The following is a 20,679-nucleotide window of genomic DNA, read 5'->3' on the forward strand; positions in this document are numbered from 1 at the left end:
CCACACAACCTTATGGGAATGTATTTTCAGTACAGCATGGTGGGGAACTCTACATTCAATAATATACCGTACACTGCAATGAATAGAAGACAGACAACGCAATACAGTCCAATGCACTGCACACTTTTCCCCATTGTTCACTGTTACGTGGTACTGTTTTTGTAATGACTAGTACACAGGCAGAGGACTCAAATGCACGACTCGGAGACAAACTTAAATCCAATAGAATAGTCTTTACTATCAAAAAGGTTCAGTACACAGGTTGGCAGTCAATGTGTCGGCAGATAATCCAGGAAGGGGGTAGGCAAAAAGGCAAAGTCAGAAACACACTCGGAGATCAAAAACCAGCAATACTTATCACTAGGAAATGCTGTGACGTATGACACAAAGATACAAAGATGAGCTGGCACAGAGACAGAGGAACACACAGACTAAAATACACAGGGAAGGACGATGAGGAACAGGTGAAGCCAATCAGGGCGGGGTAGACAATCACACAGGTGAAGTTATGGGTGGTGGTGCTCATTTTGAATTTCCTGTCTTTTGCAGCTTTTAACAAGCCATAACCTCTCACTTAAAACATAGTTTTTGGTCATTCATTTCCATGGTTTTCATACCGGGGGGGGGGTGATCTGCTGTTAAATTAGACAAATGTGATCCCTAGAATGTGATCACTATCCTGCGAGACAATTAATATTCTTATTAGAAGAGTAAAAACATTTAAGAACGAGGCTTATTCATAAATATGACAGTGGCTGACAAGTTTGGATACAAAACAAAACTTCAGCCATAGGTGAGCAACATGCAATAATAGGCCGGTGAGATAGTGACATAATATTGATTTTGGGGGGGGGGGGTTTAATCTTACGCATGGAGTTGACCCTTGGGTTTTTTATCTTATACATGGAGTTGGCTAGCTAGTTAGCAGCTACCATTGTCTGAAAACGTAGTGAGTGAATGTCGCAAATAAAGCTGCTATGCTCGGGGTTTGTACAGTAATGACGACCAAAAAAGTTATCTTCTCGATAAATTACCAGTGCAAACTTTGGCGGCAGTTTAAGCTTGCAGTTAACTGGCTGGACCTAGCTACATCACCTGCATTGGAGGACGTATTATGCCATCATTGCCATTTAATGGATTATTTACACCATAGTCATAGAGTAGCATCAAAGTCTGGATATAACAGTTGTAAACCCATAACCAACACCACACCTCCTGTCCTGTTTTGAATGCTACGGCAGGGAGGGGCTGTCCAGGCAGGAGCCCGGCCGATAAGGAAAATTATCAGTTACACACTAGCATGAATAGCAAGCTAAATTTATCAGGCATAAATTAACGTTAGGGCATACATCGTTATCCCAGCAAAGTCACCCCTTTCAACAATGTTATTATGGTGTTCTGTCTAGCTTTCACCTACATACCGTAGTTCTCTAGGCTAAAGGTAAAGTTAAGCTGTGATGATGTAGCCCATGGGGCTAGCTGTGTGATGTTAACAACGTCGTTATTACGTTAACTATCAGTAAAACCAAAATAGTTGTAATCACATCCATACCACATAGTGTTTACTAAACCTTTTAGTTTATTTACTTGATCTCAGTGATTGTAGTCAAGCTCTGATCCATGCATCCATTCATCCATCGTCTATGGGCACGTGAATGCGATATTTTATCAATTAAAAAAAAAAAAACTATTACCTACGAACTTATCTCATTTGTGATGCAATGCTCAGGTCTGAGAAATAACCTGATGCGACCTGAAAACTGCATTTTAATCAAATCAGCCAATCACATGGCACCAACTCAATGCATTTAGGCATGTAGACATGGTCAAGACGACCTGCTGAAGTTCAAACTGAGCATCAGAATGGGGAAGAAAAGTGATTTAAGTGACTTTGAACTGACATGGTTGTTGGTGCCAGACGGGCTGGTCTGAGTATTTCAGAAACTGCTGATCTACAGGGATTTTCACGCACAACCATCTCTAGGGTTTATAGAGAATGGTCAGAAAAAGAGAAAATATCCAGTGAGTGGCAGTTCTCTGAGCGAAAATGCCTTGTTGATGCCAGAGGTCAGAGGAGAATGGCCAGACTGGTTCGAGATGATAGAAAGGCAACAGTAACTCAAATAACCACTCATTACAACCAAGGTATGCAGAAGATCATCTCTGAATGCACAACACGTTGAACCTTGAAGCAGATGGGCTACAGCAGCAGAAGACTACACCGGGTGCCACTCCTGTCAGCTAAGAACAGGAAACTGAGGCTACAATTCGCACGGGCTCACCAAAATTGGACAATAGAAGATTAGAAAAACGTTGCCTGGTCTGATGAGTCAATTTCTGCTGCGACATTTGGCGTAAACAACATGAAAGCATGGATCCATCCTGCCTTGTATCAACAGTTCAGGCTGGTGGTGGTGGTGTAAAGGTGTGGGGGATATTTTCTTGGCACACTTTGGGCCCCTTAGTACCAATTGAGCATCGTTCAAACGCCACAGCCTACCTGAGTATTATTGCTGGCCATGTCCATCACTTTATGACCACAGTGTACCCATCTTCTGATGGCTACTTCCAGCAGGATAACGCGCCATGTCACACAGCTCACATCATCTCAAACTGGTTTCTTGAACATGACAATGAGTTCACTGTACTCCAATGGCCTCCACAGTCACCAGATCTCAATCCAATAGAGCACCTTTGGGATGTGGTGGAACGGGAGATTCGCATCATGGATGTGCAGCCGACAAATCTGCAGCAACTGTGTAATGCTATCATGTCAATATGGACCAAAATCTCTGAGGAATGTTTCCAGCACCTTGTTGAATCTATGCCACAAAGAATTAAGGCAGTTTTGAAGGTAAAAGGGGGTCAACCCGGTACTAGCAAGGTGTACCTAATAAAGTGGCCTGTGAGTGTGTGTGTGTGTGTGTATATATATATTATATACACACTCACCAGCCACTTTATTAGGTACACCTGTTCAACTGCTCAGTAACGCAAATATCTAATCAGCCAATCACATGGCAGCAACTCAATTTACATTTAGGTATGTAGACATGGTCAAGACGACCTGCTGAAGTTCAAACCGAGCATCAGAATGGGGAAGAAAGGTGATTTAAGTGACTTTGAACGTGGCATGGTTGTTGGTGCCAGATGGGCTGGTCTGAGTATTTCAGAAACTGCTGATCTACTGGGATTTTCACGCACAACCACCTCTAGGGTTTATAGAAAATGGTCAGAAAAAGAGAAAATATCCAGTGAGTGGCAGTTCTCTGGGCGAAAATGCCTTGTTGATGCCAGAGATCAGAGGAGAATGGCCAGACTGGTTCGAGATGATAGAAAGGCAACAGTAACTCAAATAACCACTCGTTACAACCAAGGTATGCAGAAGACCATCTCTGAACGCACAACACGTCGAATCTTGAAGCAGATGGGCTACAAAAGGGGGTCCAACCCAGTACTAGCAAGGTGTACCTAATAAAGTATATATATATATACACTCATATACATATGAGTGTATATATATATATATATACACTCATATACATATGTATGTATGTATGTATATATATGTATGTGTATATATATATATATATGTTATGTGAATATATATATGTTTTAAGGTATCTGGTAAATGAAAACCGTTGAACTATTTGTTACAATATTCAAGGGGTGTGTAGACATTAGCACGGTGAGCAGATAAAACACACGTCAAGTTGCTGCAAATAGTAGCCCCGCAATTCAAGTTGCTCCGACCGAGTCTCAAACTTGCCACACACGTGACCGTCTCCTCAAATACCCGATGTAAGCCGGCTGTGCGGGTGGGGGTATTAGAACTTGAGTGAGTCTCACCATCTCAACTCGGTTACAACTCACCCCTCTGAACTCAAGACAATCTGTTATTGGGTCGATGTACTAGACAACAATAACACAACACTCCATCAACAAATACTATCTCTGACAATGCACAGGTGATATTCTTTTACACTCTATACACAGTTGGGAACATAGACCTACATTAACCTAGACCTCTTCACCTTTTAGGCAGCTTCATTCTCACGCAGTAAAATTGCATGAGACACATTGGCCAAATACGGTATCGCTTGGAGTCTCACAGACCCCAACATTTTGGGGAAGTGAATGTTGTACTGTACAGACAATGAGTGCTGTGATATTAATAATTTCCCATGGCTGTAGTGTAGAGAATGTATCTAGCCCTGGGAGACAGAAGCACAGACAGCTGGTTGGGCTCCTGAGGCTGGGTGAGGTGCTTCCCCTGTGTGTGCTCTGCGCTCCACGCCAAATTCCTCTCTCATTATCCACATTGTCTCCAACACAGACTGGGAGCACAAAGGAGGATTTTGAACCGCTCCCTGACCCCTGTGAGCAGCCCATGTTTCTCATTCGTCTCCCTGACAGGCAAACATGGACTGTCTCTATACAGGAGCACACAGGGCAGAACAGATTCCCCTCCCTGTTCTGTTTTTCATAAGGAAACTCAAACCATATGTATGTATATAATGCCTTATTTTCTCCATATTGTGCTGCTGCCCTCTTTGACTGTCACTCATGCTTGTTTACACAGATGTTACCTTGCTTGTGAAAAGGAGGCGGGCCTTCCTGCCTACTGACCCTTGGGACGTACATAGGAAAATAACCCGGTTTAGCTGACAACATCATTTGAAGTGATAAATCTTAAATGAAGCACAGAGACCGAAACATTTATTTGGACGTGGGCCATCGGCGTTCACTGGGCTACTTGCATGCCCTTAATGGAAACCAGAGTCCTCACAGCAGGGCTTTTCTGTAAATATTTTCTTTGTGGCAGAGAAGAAGGTTTTCACTTTGGCAAACAGTGATGTTATATCAAAACAGAATGGACAACAAGAACACTGCAACATAACTAAACCGTTAGGGGAGAGTAAACAACTGTGTGAAGGTTACAGTATCATGTAAAACTGTCATGAGAATTCTCTCTTTGTGTAGTGAAGACACATGCAGTCTACAGTACATTGCAATTTAGAACTATTTTAATGTTAAAGTCCTACAGAGAAAATAAAAAGTAACTTATTACTGTGTGGTAGAATGAAAAAAGCATTACCTATAACAAATGTTGTATAGGCCTCATGTTTACAGTGTGTCACAATGTAATAACAGAGTGATTCAGTATGCTATCAGTTATTTGGGTCTGATAACAGGTTCTATGTGATCGATTATTCATGCCAGGAGTTCTCTATAAAGAGGGAGAGCACTGCCTCTGCCTTATTCATTACACTCCTGACTTTGAAGAAGGCAAGCTGCATGTCCAGTGTTTCATTTAACAATTAGCTTCCCTCTTTTCAGAGGTTAGTACACAGTGAAGTGATGAAGTCAACGGTATTGAACCAATACAAACAGTCTTTCTCTATCAGTGTGTTCATGTTTTCTCAACCACTTCTCTGTCAGGCCTGGCGTTGTGTTGGGTGTTCACAACTCTCTCCATTATTCCCTCATGACAGAGATGAATGTACCATGCTTCAAGGCAATCACAGTCCTCACTAAATATTTCCATTCACCGCTTGAAAAGGCCAAAGCTCTACACTAGGCTGACAAATCTTCATTATTACTTCATAACTAAGCTCTATGCTGTTCTTCTTATTGTCTGCCAACCTGAGGTTAAATGTTCATGTCGGAGTTATGACTTCACTAACTGGGAGCTACGAGTGCCCGAGAACCAAACAAACATACTATGATTGTCTGGGCATTTGCTGTGGGTCACAGTAAAGGCATTTAAGTCAACGTTGTGAGTCCTTCCTTGTATTGACAATTTCTCAGACTTTACTCATCAAACCTTTAATCTAAACATAATTCAGACAATGTAGACATAATGCTCACTGTATTGTACATCCTTGGAAAATTAGGCTATTCCAGGTTGATGCAGTCTCAATGCTGCATGTGACGATAATTAGTCTCTGTGTGTATCCCCATGTGATATGAACAAACCAGTTAGGACTTTGAATACGCTGCGTTCCTGCATTCCCACATATACCCATGTACTGTACATCCGAAAAGATGCCATGATCAGATACGACAGGGCACAAGTTACCTGTGACATTTATGTTTGTGACACCACAAATTTGACAGGCGTGTAAATGTGAGTGGAAGGCCTGCAGCCGTGAAGCACTACAGACTTGAGTCTCTGCAACAAACACAAAAATCACAGAATTGTTAATGGTAGTGGATTGGGTGAGCCCTCCCATACAATGAAGCACTTTGAGCACCTGTGTGAGGCGGAAAGGCGCTATACTGTCTAAATCGAAGCATATTTTCTGTTATTGTTACATTATAAGACACAAGAAGGTAATAGCTGATGGCAATTACCTTCTTACACATGTGGTCTAAAACCCGCAAACAGTAGTTTGACGATAAGACATTACAGTACAGTACATTAGGGTCATACACCAAATGATAATAAAGGACCTACAGTACCGGTACATTATTCACGGTATAAGGAGTATTACAGCCTCTGGTCTTAATCCTGGATACACACTCACAGGGTGCCAAGAGGAAATGGAGGAGGAAACAAGAGGTTCCTTTTAAACTTGAGAATAGAGAGTGATCTGGTGTGAGCTGGCCCTGGAGAGGTACCCACAGTGCTCCAACAGCAGGGCGGACCCACTGACCACCAGCCACCAGATCACCACTGAACCACTTCTCTCAGGCTTTGGCCATGCCTACTGTAATGTTCAAAACAGAGCCCATAGAGAACCAAATTACTTCTTTTCAGGGTAGTTTGAAAGTTCCTTCTCTGCCACCCCTATATTTCACAATAATAACGGTTGTTGCATCATCATCATTAGCACTGACTGGACATTTTGTTTATTGTAAATAGATTTATTGTGTTTCTCCAACATCAGCAATGTGTGATGACAAAAGTTATAGTATTTCAGTAGTTCTTAGCTGCTGCTGTTTCTGTGTTGTGTGTGTGTGTATATGTGTTGTTTCATGTAGTGTCAGGGAGAGGTAATCCATATCCCAGCACAGCTATGCAGCAGTGAACTTGCCCTCATAAGTATTCCAGTCTCCAGCAGTAATCCGGCTTGCGTGATCAGGGACCCAATGAGCAGATGAACTCCCATGGGAACATGTCCTGGTGGGGAGAGGATATGAAGTGTTTCTCTGCTGTCCTTTACATGTCCTCTGAGGTATTACACACAGAGGGATGTCTTCTCCAGTCCAAGGTCCACTCCATAGGGCTGGCAAAGGGCAAAAAACACACACAGCATGTGCACGCACACACACACACACACACACACACACACACACACACACACACACTCTCCTAAAAGATGAGGCTCCAGCCCCAGACACACAAGGCAATCTCTATCTGAAATTATGCAGCTTTTTGAAAAAAAGCTACGCATTGACAGGCCTATGTTAAGACTTTTTATAAACAAAGGTGTAGTGTCTTTTGACGTGATAATAAACACATCCCTCTGGGTGGTTGCTGTGTGAACTTTGAACTGGGTGCCCCAAAAAGCTTGAATGGCAGGGGTACAGTACTAGCAACAGCATCAGCAGTGTCTATGTCATGCAGCATAATTGGTGCTTGTTCTCTGTAGTGAGATAGGTCATCCCAGAGCCAACCGATTCTTCTCCGACTGCAGAGATTTCACGCCACGTTATCTGGCTGTCTGTGAATATCCCCCCCCCCCCTCCCCACGCTTTGGCTCTTTCTAGAGATGTCTTCTTCTTCATATCCGCTGTTTTTAGGAGCTGGAGGCCAGCCTCCTGGGAGGAGGGTGTGAAGCCAGACCATGCCCCATTAACAGGCTAGGGTACTTTTGTTCAATCTTTTATTCATCTGCTTTTCTTCTCATCCCTTACACACTTCTTCTCTCCCTTGCTATCTATCTATCACTTTCTTTTTTCTCCACATTAAACACGTTTTATACCATAGGAACCTCTCGAAAAAGGCCTGCTTTACCAATGGCACTTTTCCAGAGGAATAAAGTTGTGTTGGGTCTCTTTGGTGACACATGCTCTCTGTCATCTAATGTCATGACAAGCTGGTGGCCTACTCCCCATCTCATTCTTATCGTGTCATCTCACTTATGCTTCCACACACCCTAAACTACCTAGTCACAACCGGCCTCTGAGCTCAGGGCTCTCTAATTGGTCCAAACCACTGATTTGGCTCATGCGGCCACATCCCCACAGAATGTTCAGCCACGCCGCCACAGCAAAGGGTGGGAGGAAGCAGCAGCAGCAGGCTGTGGTAGGCATGGGGGATTGCACAGCCATCTGAAACCATGACCTCAAAACCAGAGGGTCACACATGTTGAATTCCCAAATGATCTAAGAGGTAGACATCCTTGAGCAGCTGTGCTTATTAAATGAAAATGCTTCTGTGAGAATAACTGGGTAGTCTCTGTACAAAAAGAGAATACATATGGCTGTAATGGTATTGTTCTAACATGGGCATGCCTTAGGCACAAGGCTACTGATCCTTATACACGATTCTGAGGTTAAATTCTGCAGCTGGAAGGAAGAGAGGCTATCCCTCTGTTCCTCCTTCATCCCCCCTTGGTTAGAGACAGTGGCTGTTTCAGGCTGCCTGTGTGTGTGGTGGCAGTGAGTGGTGGTGGAGTGAGAGCAGGGGTCCCAACTGGTGAACCCCCCCCCACCCCTCTCCAGCTGAGAGACCGGGAAGGGAGAGCTCTTAGAGCTGACCTGGGTCACCACTCAGTGCTGCACAGATGCACTGCTTCATGTGGGTGAGGTGAGTGGAGGTTACAGTGTTTCATACTCCAGTGGACAGACCACCATCATGTTTCACCAACAAACACGTTTATTTCCCTCTTTACTCTCTGCTGAAACCCCTGTCCCTTGGGAATATATAGATCATGAATATATATATATATTTATATATAGAGAAATGGGTATACGCTATGTTTAAATGTCCTCCGAACCAATGTGGCAACTTTTATGCAGAAATAGCTTTATAGCTTGAACACATGAGTAAGTGTGGAATTTATTAACATTATTACACAACTGACAAGGAACAATAAAAAATGTCAGTCCCTCCACTTTTGGATGGAGTATATTGCAGTTTTTTATGACAGTTTTTTGCTGTAATTACTAAGCATAGCACACTTTCTCGACCCTCATTAAATTGTAGTTTAATGGTTGAGGTTTGAAATAAACGTATTTCTCACAGACGAGCACATATAACACTTATTAAACACTTTACAACTACGTACAGGGAAGTTAAACCTCATTCTACTTCATACAACCCCATTCTCCTAGAACATGGAAACATTTGGTGTGAATAAAGGAAACAAAAGGATGGGTTCATCATGAGGATAAAACCTAACCCTAACCCTAAGAGCAACAGAACAGGGCACCCACCTGATGATGTATGTTCAACATCCTTGTTCCTCTATTTTCATAGCATGCTGCCCTGCCCTGGTTAAAGTTACTGAAACACAGCCCAAATTATTTTTCATGTTCACAAATTGACTCTAAGTCAATTGGAGCGAGAGCTGGGTGTAACTAAACCCTGAGCACCAAACCCCACTCTCCTCTATCCCCAGTCCCCATCCCTGCTAGTCCACTGGCCAGACGTGTGTTTTCTCTCCTTCTCTACTGATTTCCTGGCCTTATTGAGTCATGATTGCGTGCTGGCACCTAGTGACAGAGGCTGTCAGTTGGCTGTCCGACATTCAGGGAGGCTCCAGCTGAATCAACACTCTGCACAGAGAGAGGTACACCCCCCCCCCCCCCCACACACACACACACCCACATACCGGACAAATGAAAATTGGGAGCACTTTTCAGCCCCAGGCTGGGTTAATAGGAATCACACAATAGGGTGATAATGGAGCTGTAATATGTATGAAGACAAGGAAGGGGGAGTCAAAAAAAGGGACACAGGGAGAAAAGGCGAGACAGAGAGGTGGGCTGTACAATAGAAAGAGAAGGACAAAGGGAGTAAGGTAAACAAATATTTATTACCCATCATGCATGTAATTGAAGGCTTTATGAACTAGAACCAACTGTATTTTCGATTGACTTCAGAGGGTTGTGTGTGAGAGAGCCTATAGGGAGGAAGGGTCCTACCCTGGGACACTCCTCTCTCTGGCCCCCTCCAGTCCCAGCACAGTGCCCCCCATACATCTTCATGACGCACCGCAGGAGTTAAAAATACTGCAGTCTTCCTGTTCCCTTTTCTCTTCTCACCCCCCCCCCCCCCCCCCAATCCCTGCTGGAAGACTGCCAAGCAAAACGCTGACCCTGATTCCATGGCGTCGATCACAGACTCAACGTCCTGCAGGGCCTCGTCTCTGGCCATCAGGCTCCCCGAGGCAGTACTGGGCTGTGATTGGCTGTCAAACACTGGCAGGTACTTGTGGAGCTCAGGGGATTGAATCACAGGCCGTGGCAAGGAGTTCAGCAACAGCAAGATGATGCACAGAACGTGACTACATTAGGAATAAAATCAATGAATAAAGTCCTCTGATTCCACTTCAGTAATAACTCTACGGTTCCCCAAGTCTCTGAGGAGACGCTGTCCACAACAGGACTGATCCTCAAAGACATGACCTGTTCTAATGTGTCTGAGACATGATCTTCAGACATGATCTTCAGACATGACCTGTTCTAATGTGTCTGAGACATGATCTTCAGACATGATCTTCAGACATGATCTGTTCTAATGTGTCTGAGACATGATCTTCAGACATGATCTTCAGACATGACCTGTTCTAATGTGTCTGAGACATGATCTTCAGACATGATCTTCAGACATGATCTGTTCTAATGTGTCTGAGACATGATCTTCAGACATGATCTTCAGACATGATCTGTTCTAATGTGCCTGAGACATGATCTTCAGAGATGCTCTGTTCTAATGTGCCTGCGCGCTCTTCAGACATGGGAGATGGGAGATCAGGACATTCTCAGAACCTCCTAAAAAGCTTCTGTGGAAAACTCATGCAGTATCAAAGACAACAAAACACATCATGTTGTTTTTTCCCCCAGGGAGAAGGCGTGCAGCAACCCATGAAACACAAGTTGACTTTCACCAAGAGCACAAATACAAAAAGCCTCTCCCAGTAGTGAAGCTGCACTCACCAGAAAAAGGAACAAAATGAAACCCTCTGCTTCCATCTGGGGCTAAACTTTCTGTACCTTTTCATTTGCTGGGGTCTGGTTGCCGCGGTGCTTGGCTGCCAGTGGCAGGGCAGCAGGGCAGAACGCCACGCTGCAGACTGGAAACTGAAGCATGGCTGCCAGCTACCCCTGGCACTCATGTGACATCACATCCTGTCATTGTGTTGAGTCTTCAGACCTGACCGGCGACTTCCCAATCAGAGCTCCCTTCTCCTCCAGGCCTGAAGAATAACAGTGCACTCACAATTAGAGGAAAACAACAAACTAGGAGCTGGGAGATTTTGGGGGGGGGGGGATTATGATATCTTATACAGTATTCACACCTGACTATAGCTTAATATACAACATATTCTGAGTGCACATTATTACCCTCGGTAACCAAATAGCTCACTTTTGTTGTGAGTCAAGTAGTTGTTAATACAACTGTGATTGAAAGTGTGTCTAATACATCAATTGCAACTTCTCTAACCCCCTTATCCCCATCCTACTCTCAAGTCATGTTACCTTTGCCTTGTACCTGTTCAACAGTGAGGCTGCTCAGATTCTACCTCCTTTTTTACTTGCAACACAAGTAATAATCTTCTGCCAGTGTGTGTATTTCTGGTGTTTCTATGTGTGTGCAGCGTGTGTGTGTGTTTGTTTATATCTGGTAGTTGTTAATTAGAGTGAGCGCTGCTGGTCTGGAGGGGATTTCATGGCTACATAAACACTGTACGTCATGATTCAGTGAGGTGAACAAAGTCCAGAAGCTGCCAAAGCTCAGAGAGAGGATGACAACAAACAGTGTGGCTCAAAATCAGACAGTGACAGCTACTGTAAAAGCTATGATATACTGGTGGGTCTCATTTGAAATACAGTAGAGAGGACAAAAGGCTTTGTGGACAATTCATTATTGAACACTGAGGTCATTCCTTGTCAACTGTGAAAGTGGGGTGACAATAATAACAATAGATCAGCCATGGCTCTCATCATTAAGACATTCTGTAGTCTCCAACAGTGGTCATGTCTGGTATTCTACTTCCTTGTCCTTTTGCTAAATAATGTGATTTCTCTCTGAAAGGATTTAGACCCATCACCAAGAGGCTACGATTAGCCTTCATGGTTATGGTAAATTTGCACATACTATATATTACAATTCATGATTTTCATTCAATCCGAAAGACACAAAGGTGTGTATTCTGGTAATGTGGTCATTCAGGATCCAATGATAATCTCCCATCTCTGGCCAGTATTGAAATCCATCAGTAACACATTTCAAGCACCTACTGTTAATATAAGTACAGTAGCACAGCACAGCTCCTAGCTCGAAAACTGCCTCTATTTCACAGAGTGGAGGGATAATCAGCTTTAGCTGCAGATCGGTTGTTTTTTATAAGTACAAGGATGAAGATTTTTGATTCAACCCAGACTCAGAGGCTGCCCTCTGCCAGCTGGCTGCTGCCTTTTCCTCAGAGGGTCCAGTGAACCCAACGCCAAACTGCTGCTGTTGCTTCTGCTTACTATTATACTATAGTAGACAAATCAACATGTACAATTCACCTGTTTTGATAACTTTATTGAAAGCCTTATTTATATGAACCATCAAGTAAGTATTCATCATATACATACCATGCTGGAGTATATAAATGCAGGGTTTCAATAAAGTTATCAAAACAGGTATGGTGTGTATGTCCCAGCAGATGGTATGGTCTGTATGGTATGGTCTGTATGGTATGGTCTGTATGGTATGGTCTGTATGTTCCAGCAATGTTGGGATAGAGAGAGGTCATGTTTTGCTCCTGATAACATCAGATTTTTTTATTAACATTTTGGTAAATAACAACAAATGTGTTATTTAAAAAAAAAATCTAAATCATCTGATTAGTAACAAAAAACAGAAAATCCATTCCTGGGTCTTGCAGGACTTGAATAGCATAGGAAAATAGATTATTTTTTACACAAATAAATATATACAGGGGACCTTTCAAATCTACCTCTTTTGAAAAAGAAAGAGAAAATGCGATATTTGACAGATCATTGAACTCCAAAATATGTTCCAATCAACAAAGGTTGATCAAAGAATATGCAGGCTGTATGTGTGTGTGTGTGTGTGTGTGTGTGTGTGTGTGTGTGTGTGTGTGTGTGTGTGTGTGTGTGTGTGTGTGTGTGTGTGTGTGTGTGTGTGTGTGTGTGTGTGTGCTAATGATGACGCTTTTCAAGTCTTCCAATGGATGTTATATAGAGTGCCCTGCGTAAGTAATGGGGCTGAAGCATTTTTTCTTCTTTTGGCTCCAAAAGTTTGGATTTGAAATCAAATCAAATCAAATCAAATCAAATCAAATCAAATTAAATCAAATCAAATGGGTTTAAGTACAGATTTACAGCTTTTATTTGATTGTATTTGTGTACATATTGGTTTCACCATTCACCATTATAACACTTTTTATGCATAGTCCCCCTATTTCAGGGTACCCAAAAGTAATGGGACAATTGGCTTGACAGGTGTTTCTGGTAAGTCAGGTGTTTTCTGTCACATCATTTGTGCAGTCATAAGAGAGCTCTCAATGTCTACTATTGTTTCTAGCCTTTGTGTTTGCCTTTGGAGTCAAAACAAACTCTCAAACAACTGAAGATGGCTGCTGTACAGGCCTGGCAGAGCATCACCAGAGAAGACTGGTGGGATCAGGTGGGGTCAGTGCGGGACTTCAGGCAGTTATTGCATGCAAAGGATTGTCGACCAAATACTAAACATGAGTGCTTAATTTGGACATTTGATACATCTGTCGCATCACTTTTGGGTATCCTGTAACAGAGGGACTATGCATAAAAAGTATTTCTGAATGGTCACTCATTTCACAGTCCCATTACTTACGCGGGGCACTGTTAACATAAACAAACTCTGAACGCCAGATGATATCGGATGATCAAATTAATAGAAAGCAGTCTGTACTGTAAACACTATGAGGACAATTATACCACAGAGCTACTCTACAGTAGATGATGGCTACCGACTTGGAACTGGGGCCCAAGTGAACTATTTCATCCCAGAACATGCCTCCTATGATTCATGGGAACATCACTTAAGGCGAAAAAATAGAACCTAATGATTTCCAAGTCCTGCAAGTCCCAGGAATGGCTTTTCCTGTTTTCTTTGCTTTCTTTGATAAAACCTTTGTTGTTATTTACCAAAATGTTAACCAAAAAATCATCTGATATTATGTTATTATTATTGTATGTGCCTAAACATTTTGAATCAATGTCCTTATTCACAAAGCGTCTTAGAGGGAGTTTAGGGGTGCAGAGCTAGGATCAGTTTGGCCTTTTAGATTAATAAGGTAACATGGACAGGTCCTACAGTGGATCAGCACTCCTACTCTGGGATACTGTGAATATGGGCCCAGGGAGCTTTTGACGTTTTCTATGAGTTGTCAAATATAAGTCTTCATCTCACTTTAAACTCACCAGCTGGAACAGATAATATAATAATATATAACAATATATAATATATTAATATATGTATTTACTGTCTGAAAGATTAGTTGATTAAACTGTATGAATGCTACAGTATTATTGTATAATAATTATTATTTGTTTGATTCCTAAATGTGGTGGTAACCTAGGTTTCCTCAATACCCTTTTGAGCATTATGATCCATTTCAAATTCAATGAAAGAGAATCTGATTAAACGCTGAATTGTCTAAATACCCCCATCGTATTGTCAAGAGACTGCTACATTCCTTTGAATTGAATTCACACTATGAATCAGTCATAGCTAATTTGGCAACTTACCTTTGCTCTCTATTCCATATTCACTTCTGATACATTGTAGTAACCCATCCCCACACCAAAAGTCATTGATCATAAAGAGCAATGGAAAATTCTCAGAGATGAAAAAGACCCTTTCAGAGTCAGCGCTCCCCAGCTGAACATTTTGCAGGGTTAATGTCATGACTACGCAGCTTCTGCAGTAGAGCGAGAGAGAAAGAAAGAAAGCTCATTTTTTAATGTGGCATTTGCTGAAGGAAGAGTTGAAATATGCATCACAGTACGCTGCTCTTCTGAGATCCCTGCAGAGGTCTCCAGGGGCTGAGGAGTGGGAGAATGGAAAATACTCTCTTTAGTCACAGAGACGAGGCTCAAATACAGCACCAAAAAAGATGGTGAAAAGACAACGTTTGTAAATCCTCTTTGAGGTGGTCTGAATCTAGGCATTTGAAACTGACATTGATCAAGAAACATAAATGACAAATGAATATGATCGCAGGTGCATACTGTAACATTGCACTGATCAGGGTTATACAATCAGGCCTTGCTTAAATAACTAGTGTGTGTGTGTGTGTGTGTGTGTGTGTGTGTGTGTGTGTGTGTGTGTGTGTGTGTAACTTTGTGTAACAACCCCACTCCTTCCCACACTAAAAACACAAACATACACTTACTTGTAGCTGTCTCCTATGAAGAAACGCTCTCCTATGAAGAAACCCCTGCTTAATGACCAAGCTGTGTGCGTGTGAGCATGTGTGTATGTGTATGTGCGTGCTTTTGGAGCTGCTCTGTATTCCTGCCACCCCACTGTGATGCAGAGGCTCCAGACTGAGCTATGACTCATCAGCAGCACTCAGTGAGATATCTGAGGTCAGACAGACAGGGAAGAATACAGCCAGATAGAGATACAAACACTGTCTGCAAAACTATAACCACACAAACATACAATCACATACTCAATCACCGCCCATGTCAGAGCTATTTGTGTATGTGTGTGTGTGTGTGTGTGTGTGTGTGTGTGTGTGTGTGTGTGTGTGTGTGTGTGTGTGTGTGTGTGTGTGTGTGTGTGTGTGTGTGTGTGTGTGCGTGCGTGCGTGTGACATTAGTGTTATGAGAGTTATGAAGTGACCACACGGAAGATATTCACACCAAGCAATAACCCAATTAAATGTCCTCTTTGCTAGATCTAGTCTGTTACAAGCCTCTCCTCTGGCTACCCCTGGTCTCAGTAGATCTCAGTAGATCCATCCATAGTGAGTTCATAGTCACCTTTAGCCCAATCTGCCATAGATCTAGGTTCCGTTCCAATAGTCTCTCCTCTATTCCTCGCATCCTCGCTCCTCGCATTCTCAACACTGATTGGAGGAGAAGATCCAAGGTTCCTTCCCTTATATATTCTTATCGAATGGGTTTTGAGAAGGACACAAGGAGGGAGGATGCCAGGAATACAGACTATTGGGACGCAACCCTAGTCCTCGGGGGGAGCCCTCTCCTTGAGGTGACTCAACAGAAAGACAGTAGTGTAGCTTTATCACAGCGCCCCTGACAAACAGTTACGTAAACAAGCCTATAACCCTGCTTCCTATTTCTGTCCAATTACATGGCTCTTAGAGGGCATGGACCGACAGGGATCTCAAGGGAGATTAGGGATCACTCCAGCAACCCCTGCAAGAGTCCTCTGAATGGGAGTATTCTGTACTGAGGGGACAGAGAAGAAGACAGATAGGGGTTGAGTGAGAGATTTATTATACAGTGTGAGGTTTTAACAATACTACTGTACCTATACTGTAAATTTTGTGGAAGACATTCCTGGAATATTGAAATTTGAATACTGTTTTGAGGCAGGCAGTGTGAACTGTGAGTTTATCATCACCGGGAGATCATCGTCGGCTACAATTAGAAACCTATTTTGAGTATACTGTATGAGTTTGTAGGCCACAGTATGTAATATAACACTTGTCGTTGGCCAACTTTGCTAACTGGCTTTTCGAATTCCAGTGTGCATTAGGTACTCTCACATATATCTTCCCCTGCCAATGCTATGATCCATTGCCACCAATGTTCTCAGGGAAACAGTGTGTGTTCCTTTACAGCTAAAGAAACACACACAGGTTTTAATGACACAAGATGCTTAAAATATTAAAGGGATTATCAATACAATCTGACACTGATTGATACGTTTCAAATTAATAAACATGTCAACTCATCTTTTTATATTTTACTTTTTATGTTTCACTGCTCCTTCGAAGACTGCAGTAGGGTTTGTATTTAAATCTGATTCCATAGCGCCACCTCATGGCCACATTAAATGGTACATCTAATACAGTCAGGGGGACATACATGATCGTATTACTGGGTTAATTGGTATACTGATTTGATTTTGCACTGTGACTGCTTACAGAATTAGCATTATTATGGACATGTCACACCTTTTAATCTCCAGTAGCTCCAGTGTGAATGTTACAGTAAATACACTGACTGTTTGATCTGGAATATAGTCTTGAAGTTGTCGAACAGTTGCATGAAAATATGCCTAACAATATGAGGAGTTCAGGGAGTAGTTGGCATGTGTTAAATCACACATACACACTTTGACACAAGACTGATTTGAAACATGCGTTGCAAACTTTTTGTGTCTCAATCTTCTATCAATAACTCAGAAAATACATGATGTGTATCCATCCTGCTAGAACATCCTTATTCATAGCCGGTACCTCATGGCTATTGTCCTTTTGATTGGGCCTTTATTGATACTGTGTAGAAGATACACTTTATCTCAGACTCCTACCTCTGCCCTAGGAAAACTGGCGTTGAGTTCCAATCCATGCCAATAATATGCCCTTGAATCTGCCACCTTCTGCTACTGTTTAGACAGTGTGAAAACATGCCCGTCAAAACAAGGTGCTAATTCTCTGCTGTGTGAGTGTGGTGAGTGGTGACAGCACATCTAATTGGTTATTCGCTGATGAAGCTGAGGACCTGGAAATCATGTGTGTAATCGCTCTCATGTAATTTAGGCTTTGCTCACACATAGTTACTCTGATGACTGAATATATCAAGAAAGATATGTGCAGTGCTTTCAGTAAGTATTCACCCCCTGAACTTTTTCCACATTTAGTTGTGTTACAATCTGACCTGTCACTCCCTTTGCTATGACACTCCTAAAATTAGCTCAAATGCAAAAATGTCTTCAACAAGTCATGCAATAAGTTGGGTAAAAGATTATTCCCTCTGGCAAATCTAGTTCTGATAAAAAGATTAACCATAAAATACTGTCCATTTACATTTATATTTATGGCATTTAGCAGACGCCTTTATCCAAAGCGACGCACAACAAATACATTTGTCTAAGTAAGTGAATCATCTATCCATCAGTCATCATAAGAAAAAGTAATCTATGCTAGGACCAGGGGCTATTGGTAGTCACAATGCTAGAAGAAGGAAGAATTACTTCTTCTTTTTTGGTCCATGGTTGATAATCACATGCAAGCAGTGATCCAACACTAAACCTTGCAGATATGATGGATTCTGGTATCAGAGCATAATCCCATTCAACGGCCCTTGATTGAGTGCTTTATTAAGATTATGATTGATCATGAAAACAATTAAATACAAACTATGCTAGCTACAATGATTGAGCCTGGGTGTTGTTCAGGTTGTTGATTCAGTGTTCTTTACATAGTTTAAATGTACTGTAAATGCTTTGGCATAGCTTAGCATCTTGTTTGCAAACAATCTGCAAAGTGTTTTTGGACACATGCCGCTGCCTGTTCTGAGGGTCTTGAATTCTGTGAGTGTCTCAGATTTCCCACCCACTCTCCATCCTGCTGTGTCAACAGGGCCGGAGGGGACGGCCTCTCTTCTCTGTGCTCTCTCTCTCTCTCTGGGGAGAAGCTCAAACAGCTCTGACACTCAAACAGTGCGAGGCTAAACCTTCTCTGCCCCTGGAGGTTTTACTCTGTCTAACCCTGGTTAAAACACTTTCTGCCTTACCCTGGTTAAAACACTTTCTGTCTTACCCTGGTTAAAACACTTTCTGTCTTACCCTGGTTAAAACACTTTCTGTCTTACCCTGGTTAAAACACTTTCTGTCTAACCCTGGTGAAAACACTTTCTGTCTAATCCTGGTGAAAACACTTTCTGTCTAACCCTGGTGAAAACACTTTCTGTCTAACCCTGGTGAAAACACTTTCTGTCTTACCCTGGTTAAAACACTTTCTGTCTTACCCTGGTTAAAACACTTTCTGTCTTACCCTGGTTAAAACACTTTCTGTCTAACCCTGGTGAAAACACTTTCTGTCTTATCCTGGTGAAAACACTTTCTGTCTTACCCTGGTTAAAACACTTTCTGTCTTATCCTGGTGAAAACACTTTCTGTCTTACCCTTGTGAACACAATTTCTGTCTAACCCTGGTGAAAACACTTTCTGTCTTACCCTGGTGAAAACACTTTCTGTCTAACCCTGGTGAAAACACTTTCTGTCTAATCCTGGTGAAAACACTTTCTGTCTAACCCTGGTGAAAACACTTTCTGTCTAACCCTGGTGAAAACACTTTCTGTCTTACCCTGGTTAAAACACTTTCTGTCTAACCCTGGTGAAAACACTTTCTGTCTTACCCTTGTGAACACACTTTCTGTCTAACCCTGGTGAAAACACTTTCTGTCTAACCCTGGTGAAAACACTTTCTGTCTTACCCTTGTGAACACACTTTCTGTCTAACCCTGGTGAAAACACTTTCTGTCTAACCCTGGTGAAAACACTTTCTGTCTTACCCTGGTGAAAACACTTTCTGTCTAATCCTGGTGAAAACACTTTCTGTCTTACCCTTGTGAACACACTTTCTGTCTAACCCTGGTGAAAACACTTAAGGTAAATTGTGTGTTAGCCAAAACCAGCAAAATAGAAGATTTAGGCAATGCAAAGGCATAAGAAACATTTACTTTGTGTAATTATACATCATGACTGCAAATTTTACAAAACAGAGCTCTCCATGCAAAAATAAACAACGAACGCTATGCCAAATCAGTCAAAAGTAAAAGGTGGGAATTGCACTCTATAAACTAAACGTAACTGAAACTCAAAGGTTTTATTCTGTCCCGCTCTACTGTAATTCCATTTGATCGGAGTGCTTTTTAGTCGCTCATTAATTCAAACGAGCAAATTTTAATAACTATGAAAATTATGTAGGCTAATTGTCACATTTAAAATGCCATTCACACCTTGATTGACAATCAGCTGATCGGCTTTTAAGTGATGTTATAAGAGATGTTATTTGCTTTGTGTATGGACTAATGGTGCGTTCGGCAGCTGTAGAATACGGAGATAACCACTAGAACTACCCTCCAAGTCTAGTTCCAAGTGGGAAACTCTGGCCACTATGACGATACCCGTGTTCACGAGTTCTGGCATGTCCGTTATTAGCTTTCACCTTCTGGTCAGAAAACAGACGCTGATTTCGACAGTATTATTCTTTCTGTACAATTTCAACATATTTAATTTTTAACAATCGCAGGTGTATGTGTATAGGTGTATATAATATATGTGTTTGTAGTTTCCTAACGTTCATTATGGATTGCAAACGAAATCTCTTTGGTTGAAAAGTTGTTCCCACTTCAAAAGCACTCAAATGCATTCATGTCGGAGTCATAACTTCAACTGGGAGCTACGAGTTCTCGAGAACCAAACGAACGTACCATTATATCGCTGTTCCAAAGGCAAATCCGACATCTGTTGTATAGCTAAGTGCTTTGCTGTCACTGTCTTCCAACTTTACAATTCGCGTTTTA

This window comes from Argentina silus, assembly GCF_951799395.1.
Source record: "Argentina silus genome assembly, chromosome: X".
NCBI lineage: Eukaryota > Metazoa > Chordata > Actinopteri > Argentiniformes > Argentinidae > Argentina > Argentina silus.